Source organism: Cajanus cajan, chromosome 2 (genome assembly GCF_000230855.2).
Source record: "Cajanus cajan strain Asha chromosome 2, NIPB_CcT2T_4, whole genome shotgun sequence".
NCBI classification, from domain to species: Eukaryota; Viridiplantae; Streptophyta; class Magnoliopsida; order Fabales; family Fabaceae; genus Cajanus; species Cajanus cajan.
The window spans coordinates 52308687-52315573 of record NC_138518.1 but is presented as its reverse complement, the minus strand read 5'-3'; the positions used below and the strand labels follow the sequence as shown (position 1 = coordinate 52315573).

General features: G+C 37.8%; 1 long non-coding RNA gene across 1 annotated transcript; it reads left to right on the top strand.

Annotated features, from left to right (window-relative positions):
• Positions 1 to 5462: 5462 nt before the first annotated feature.
• On the top strand, positions 5463 to 6394 carry LOC145955301 (uncharacterized). Its single transcript, XR_014431927.1, has 2 exons — positions 5463 to 6041; positions 6128 to 6394. It is a non-coding gene; the product is annotated as an uncharacterized LOC145955301 (long non-coding RNA).
• The last annotated feature ends 493 nt before the right edge of the window (positions 6395 to 6887 follow it).

The following is a 6887-nucleotide window of genomic DNA, read 5'->3' as shown; positions in this document are numbered from 1 at the left end:
CATCTCAATTCCACAATACATACACAATCCACACAAAATAGTGGTTCACATACCCCTCATGTAATTCACCATGAATCCTCATCTAGATCATCAATTTTAACAAATAATATAACAATAAAATTCATAAATTAGTATAATAATCAATGGAATTAGCAATTTAATATAATCTTAACCCAAACAATAAAACCCCCAATTTTTCCAAAACCTAACTCACAGGCACTTTTCTATAATTTCGTTCTCTCTCCCAGAGCATCATTTTTACAAATAAATCATATATTCGTAGTCCTAAATATATACAGAATCACATAAGACCAATGATTCTCCAAACAGAAATAATTATAAAATTACTCATAATCCTAAGGGCTCTTCCTCTACCCAATTCCCTCATGTAACTCTACATATAAATAATTTCCTTTTCCCCCTTACCTGGATAAATAGTAGCTAAAACTAAGGATCTGGTTTATCTCCTCCGCTGGGTTCCTCTCGGTCTTTAGAGAGTCCAGAAGAAGAGAAGAGAGAAAAGAAGAAAAGAAATCAGAAAATGAGAGGTGTGCCTTTTAGGAGTGGTAGAGAGCGCAATTTATAGGCATCAAGCTTCGCCGGAATGGCCCGTTCCAAATCCGGAACGGGCCATTCTAGACCCTTAAATCATGGGTAAAAATCACATCCAGAACGGTCTGTTCTCAAACCAGAACGGCCCGTTCTGGGGTGCATTTAATACTCACAACGGTCATATTTCGGAACGGCCCGTTCTCACCTCCAGATTGGCCCGTTCTCAACTAAGAATCATAGGCAAATTTAATGGTTTGGAACGGCCCGTTCCAAATTCGGAACGGCTCGTTCCGGGCTACCAAAAGTAGGTCTATTTAGTAATTTGGAACGACCCGTTCCAATTTTGGAACGGCCCATTCCGGGCTACTAAACCAACTTAATTGGGCTCTTGGCCCAATGAAAATTGGGCTGTTACAATTCTCCCATTTCGTCCCCGAAATTTTTGCAATGGTAGACTCCTTGCATCTTGCTTTCTAATTCCTATGCAACCTCATTACCTTATAGATGTACATCTCTATCAATTTCACCAAGGAATGTCTATTATTAGCGAGGGTAAAACAAGTAAACTTGGTGAGTCTATCCACTATAATCCAAAAGAATCAATTTCTTAAGCATCTTAGACAAACCTATAACTAAGGTCTATCTACACACCATCTCGCTTCCAAAATGGGATGTCTAAGGGCTACAAAAATTCCTAAAGACTTCTAGCATACTAAACACGAGTATACAAATTCCTCTACCCCTCTCTTTATCTTAGGCCACCATGCTTCCGCTGCACCACTCTGATACATCCTCCTGAGGTCCCGATACATCTCAATAACTCCTAAATCAATGTTAAGAGTACTCTTATGTCATTCCTCTAAGATCATCTTTCTTAATTCAAGGTTACTAAGCACCCAAGTTTGTTCTTGCACCTCAAAACAACGTCGATTTCTACTCAGAAATGGTTATCTATACTTCTACCAATCTTCTCCACTTGGTTCCCTAAGACAGGATCTGACTCCTAGGCTTCTCTAATCTCATCCATTAATTCACTAGTCACTTTCAACATAATCAATTCAATGCTCCTAAGGATAATCTAACACACCAAGCATAAGTTTCTAAATTCTTCAATCAAATCCAACCCTTAAATCATCAAAAATGATATATTAGAGGTCATCATAATCAAGGCATCTGCCACAATATTGGTTTTACTTCTAAGATCATCTCTAAAGATCAAGCACCTAAGCGTAGGTTCACTAGGTATACATATCAGATCTCTTAATTTCACCACTCCATCTACGCCCAAGTCAAACTCTTATCCATCACCTTATCCTATAGCCTCATATCTTGTCACCAAAATGAATCAACTAATTATGCTTCTCCAATTTTCTTCAACAATCCATTCGTTACTCAAGTCATACTTAGTCTCACACTACTAAGGGTAACCTTATAAGCCAAACTTAAATCTCTAATTGAGTCAAAAAGATTCATCTCTCTAATCATAAGGGAAGACAAATGCAAAGATTTCCTACTTAAAGCATCAGCCACCACATTGGCTTTGCCTGGATGATAACTAAGATCAAAATCATAGTCCTTAAGGAACTCTAACCATCTCCTTTACCTCATATTTAATTCCTTTTTTCAAATAAATACCTAAGACTCTTATGATCACTAAACACTTCAAATTTTGAACCATACAAATAATGTCTCCAAATCTTAAGTGTGAATACTACAGCTGCTAATTCAAGATCATGGGTGGGGTAATTCTTCTCATGTATTTTCAATTGCCTAGATGCATAAGATACGACATTTCCTTCTTACATTAACACTCCACCCAAACCCATCTTAGAAGCGTCGCAATAAACCACAAAAGTCTTACTAAGGTCAGGCAACACTAAAACAGGTGCACTAGTCAACTTCTTCTTAAGGGCTCGGAAACTATTATCACATTTACTATCCCATACAAACACAACTCCTTTCCTAGTTAAACTTGTCAAGGGTAATTCTAACTTAGAGAATTTCTCTATGAATCTTCTATAGTATCCAACCAATCCAAGGAAGCTCCTAATCTCACTAACTGACTTAGGTGTCTCCCACTTAAGCGCTGCCTCAACTTTAGATGGATCTACTGCTATACCCCCACTTGAAATCACATGTCCTAAGAAACTCACCTCATTTAGCCAAAAGTCACACTTAGACAACTTGACATCACTAGTACAAAAATGGGTTATTACGTCACCCATTTTGCTTTAGAAAAAAGAAACCCCGACGTTATAAAACGCGGTGGCAGTTTCGTAAATATTGACTGCTAATTTACGTCGGACATTGGGGGGTCCGACGTAAATTAGACAATCTACGTCGGAGGAACATGTGGCCGACGTAGATTGTCTAATTTACATCGGGCCCCCCAATGTCCGACGTAAATTAGTCACTAACATATGGCAATGTTTTCATTTCCCACGCGCGTCCCTTTGTTTTCTCTCATCTATCTCTCAACCTTCTTCTCTCAATCTTTTTCTCTTAATTTCTAAGTGTCCAAGTTCGTGTGTTTGCACATTCCAGACTAAGCCTGAGATTCTGCACATTCGACAAGTGAGGTAAATTTCTTAAACGAATAAATTTCTGAGTTTTCTGTTAATGTTTTTATTTTTATTTTGTGCTATGTGTTCATCTGGAACGGCGTGTTCTGCAAGGAAAACGACCCGTTCTGCAAGGAGAACGGGCCGTTCTCCTTGCAGAACGGGTCGTTCCCCTTGCAGAACGGGCCGTTCTGCTATATTGTTATTATGTTTTTTTTTATTTGTCTATTCAGTTAAATCATTGTTTTAATAATGAGAGTTTAATTTTTTCAGGATTATGGAGGATTCTGGGTCTGGTAGTGGAAGGAGGGAAGATAGATCTGTCACCCGATTGTCTGGGTTGACAGCTGGGCGCATTGCCAAGGAGAGGACACCAGTGAGGTGGATCCTCGTTCTGGCAAGGCATCAGGCCCAAATGCTGCCAAGTTTAAGAGCTATTTGGGAGTCCTAGCTTGATGAAATGTTTCTATTATCATTCCATCATGGGATGACGTTCAGGAGGTTGACAAGAACCTCATGTGGCAGGATATTCAGGTATATACTTTCACATCCCTTGAATATTATATAACTTAAATACATTATTTATTAATTGTTGTTATTTTCATAGAAAAATTTTGACATTCCCAACACTGAGGTCATGAGGAGGAAGATGTTATCTACCCTGGCCACCAGGTGGAGAGACTTCAAGACTTTCTTGACACGGGAGTATGTATTTGGAGAGCGACAAAATGGGACTCCCTGTCTAAAGTACCAGATCACTGATGAGGAGTGGATGCAATTTCGTGCCACTCGATTGGACCCTTCGTGGCAGGTTAGTTATTGATAACTCTTACATTGACACAAATACTTAAGGTATATTTTAATTAATCTTATTTTCTTTTTGTATTATTGCAGGCTAAAAGAATAGCTGCCCAAGAACGACAGGCCAAGAATGATGCACCCCATCTATTGTCAAGAGGGGGATATGAAAGAAAAAAAAGGAAATGAAGAAGGCTAGGGCAGAGGCAGCAGGGGTTGAGTCTGCTGACCGTGTGGAGTCACCTCCCCGCCATGAGATGTGGATAGCAGCCCAGACAAAATCAGATGGGCAAATGACTTTTGAGTCTGCAAGGGTCGTTGCTTATAAAATAGTAAGTAAAAATATACAAACTAAGACTCTTCATTTCAACTCATTTAATTCATAAGTGTAGTTTAGGGTATACTTATTGTTAATATGTTGTAGGAGGGTTTAGTTGAGCAGAGCACCTAGGGCTCATTTATTTTCGATGGTCGGAATGATATCCTCACAACGGCCATAGGAAGGCCAGAGCACGGAGGCCGTGTGCGTGGTGTTGGTGGTTCTTGGAGCCACTGAGATTTCTTTGGTGCCCGATCATCGAGGAGCACTGTTGACTCTTGCAGTCAAGAGGTTATGCAGAGATTGGAGATGCAGTTTGAAGAGAAATTGAAGAATATTCAAAAAGAGTTTGAACAGAAGTTTGAACTTTTGGCTCGTTCTCAGCAACAGACTGTAGTTGCTCATGATGGTGTTCGAGTCAGCACTAAAGGGAGTTGTGCTGCTCCAAATCCCTCACCGGATCAGACTCACACTGATGTACCAAACCAGTGTGAGTTATATGTTGAGGATGACCCCCCACGATTAGTGGCTATTGGTCGAGTATTTGAGGGTGGCTCAACCATCCATGGTGTCCCTCTACAGCCAGAATGGAAACGGGTTGTGGTTGACCAAGTTCAAGATGCTGCTGCTCCAGTGCCTTTGCCCAATACAGAGGTTCAACTAGTGGGGCAGGCAACCGGCACATTCTTAGCTTGGCCAAAACATTTGGTCATGCCGTTTTCATCACGGGCAAAGGTAATTATATTATTGCTCTTTTATATTCTTATAATTCTATTATTGTTTAACTAATTTTGATTATTTCTTTAGGATTTTATCAATCGTGGTAAGGAGGTCATGAGAGAACCTCATGTTGATGATGCTAATATCGCAGAAGCTGAGGGTGATCCCATATCTAAGCTTCTAATCATATTACCACAATTAAAGAAGAAGCCAATTCAATTGCAGTGGGACATTAGAGTTTTTGGAGTTGATACCTCTGATGTTCCACTATACATATCTCTGCCTGATGCATTAGAGATTGTTGGGGGAAACTCCATGTTAAATATATCTATCATACAGCTGTGGGCCATGTAAGTCATATTTTCTTTTATGAGTCTAAATTTACAATAATTACATTTAACTTATAATAATTATTTGTGTTAGGTACATGGACAAATTGAGTGTGGAGCAAGCACAAGCAGAAGTATATGGATTTATTGAGCCTCAATCAATCCAAAAATCAGGAAACACTCAGGTCCAGATCCAGCAATATATGCAAACATGGATGAGTGACTCAAGAAGAGATATATACATGGCTCCATACATTGACGGGTTAGTTTTTTAATTGGTTTTTTAATCATGGTAATTTTATAACTAATTTGTTTGTCATACAATGTAGGTCCCATTGACAGTTAATGGTAATCATTCCTAAGGAATACACCGTGGTGTGGTTTTGTTCACTACATCGAAAACCAAGCCACGAAATTAAATGCTAATTACAAGGGTAACTAAATTTTTTCATTATGTTTTAAAACTGTAATTATATATATTGGCTAACATTTGTTTTTATTTCAATTAATTAGAATCGTGTCTGGAGCTAATATTTTAAGTGGAAGAGCCAGATCATCAAAGTCATTGCATTTCATATACCCTAAGGTTAGCAAATTAATTCATACAGTCAATAATATTTAAATTTATTGACTTTGGAAATAATAGTTATTTGTTTCTCATTTTAGTGTAATAAGCAACAAGACTCGTTTGAATGTGGCTATTACATCATGTATTGGATGAGAGCCATAGTTTCTGCGGGTATTATTGATTCTTGGGCGCAGGTAATTCATATCAAAATTTATTTAACTATATTTACCTTTAGGATAATTAACATTGCATATTAATGACACTTAAATTAATGTTTCAGGTCTTTCAAGATCCATCTCCATTGCCCGAAGATGAGATGCTCAAGATAAGAGAACAATGGGCAACTTTTTTTCTAAGTTTAGTTAGTTAGATATTATGTTTATAGTTTGATAGTTAGTTAGTTTAGTTAGTTAGATATCATTGACAAACATATGTTTTATAGCTTTTTTAGGATAATAGGATTTACATTGTCATAATTTATGTTTTTTAAGATTTATATATTATTTTCTTTTTGTCATTCAATTTTGAAATATAATTTGAATTTCTATTTTGGACCGCCTGGTTTTAGATTTGGTATTCTGGACTATATTTATATGCAGGTGTTGGGTATATCAAAAATTTATAAACATTTTAAAAAAAAACTCCCATAATTTACGTCGGGCATAGCCTTGTCCGACGTAAAATTATGGCATGTTTTTTGTCCCTTTTTACGTCGGTCTGGGAGAATCTCCGACGTAAATTTACGTCGTCTTTCAGAGGCGACGTAAATTTACGTCTCCCATATTAACGTCGGAACCTTTTCCGACGTAAAAGGCTCAAAATACGCGACGTAAAAGACCCTTTGTGTACTAGTGCATAAAGTTGTCTCTCCCTGAGGGTTTGAAGTATTACCTTTAAGTGTTCCTTATGCTCCTATTTAGTCTTGGAATAAACTAGTATGTCATCTATGAAGACAACTACAAATTTATCCAAATACGGATGTAAAATTCGGTTCATGTAATCCATAAAAATTGCAGGAGCATTCGTCACACCAAAAGGCA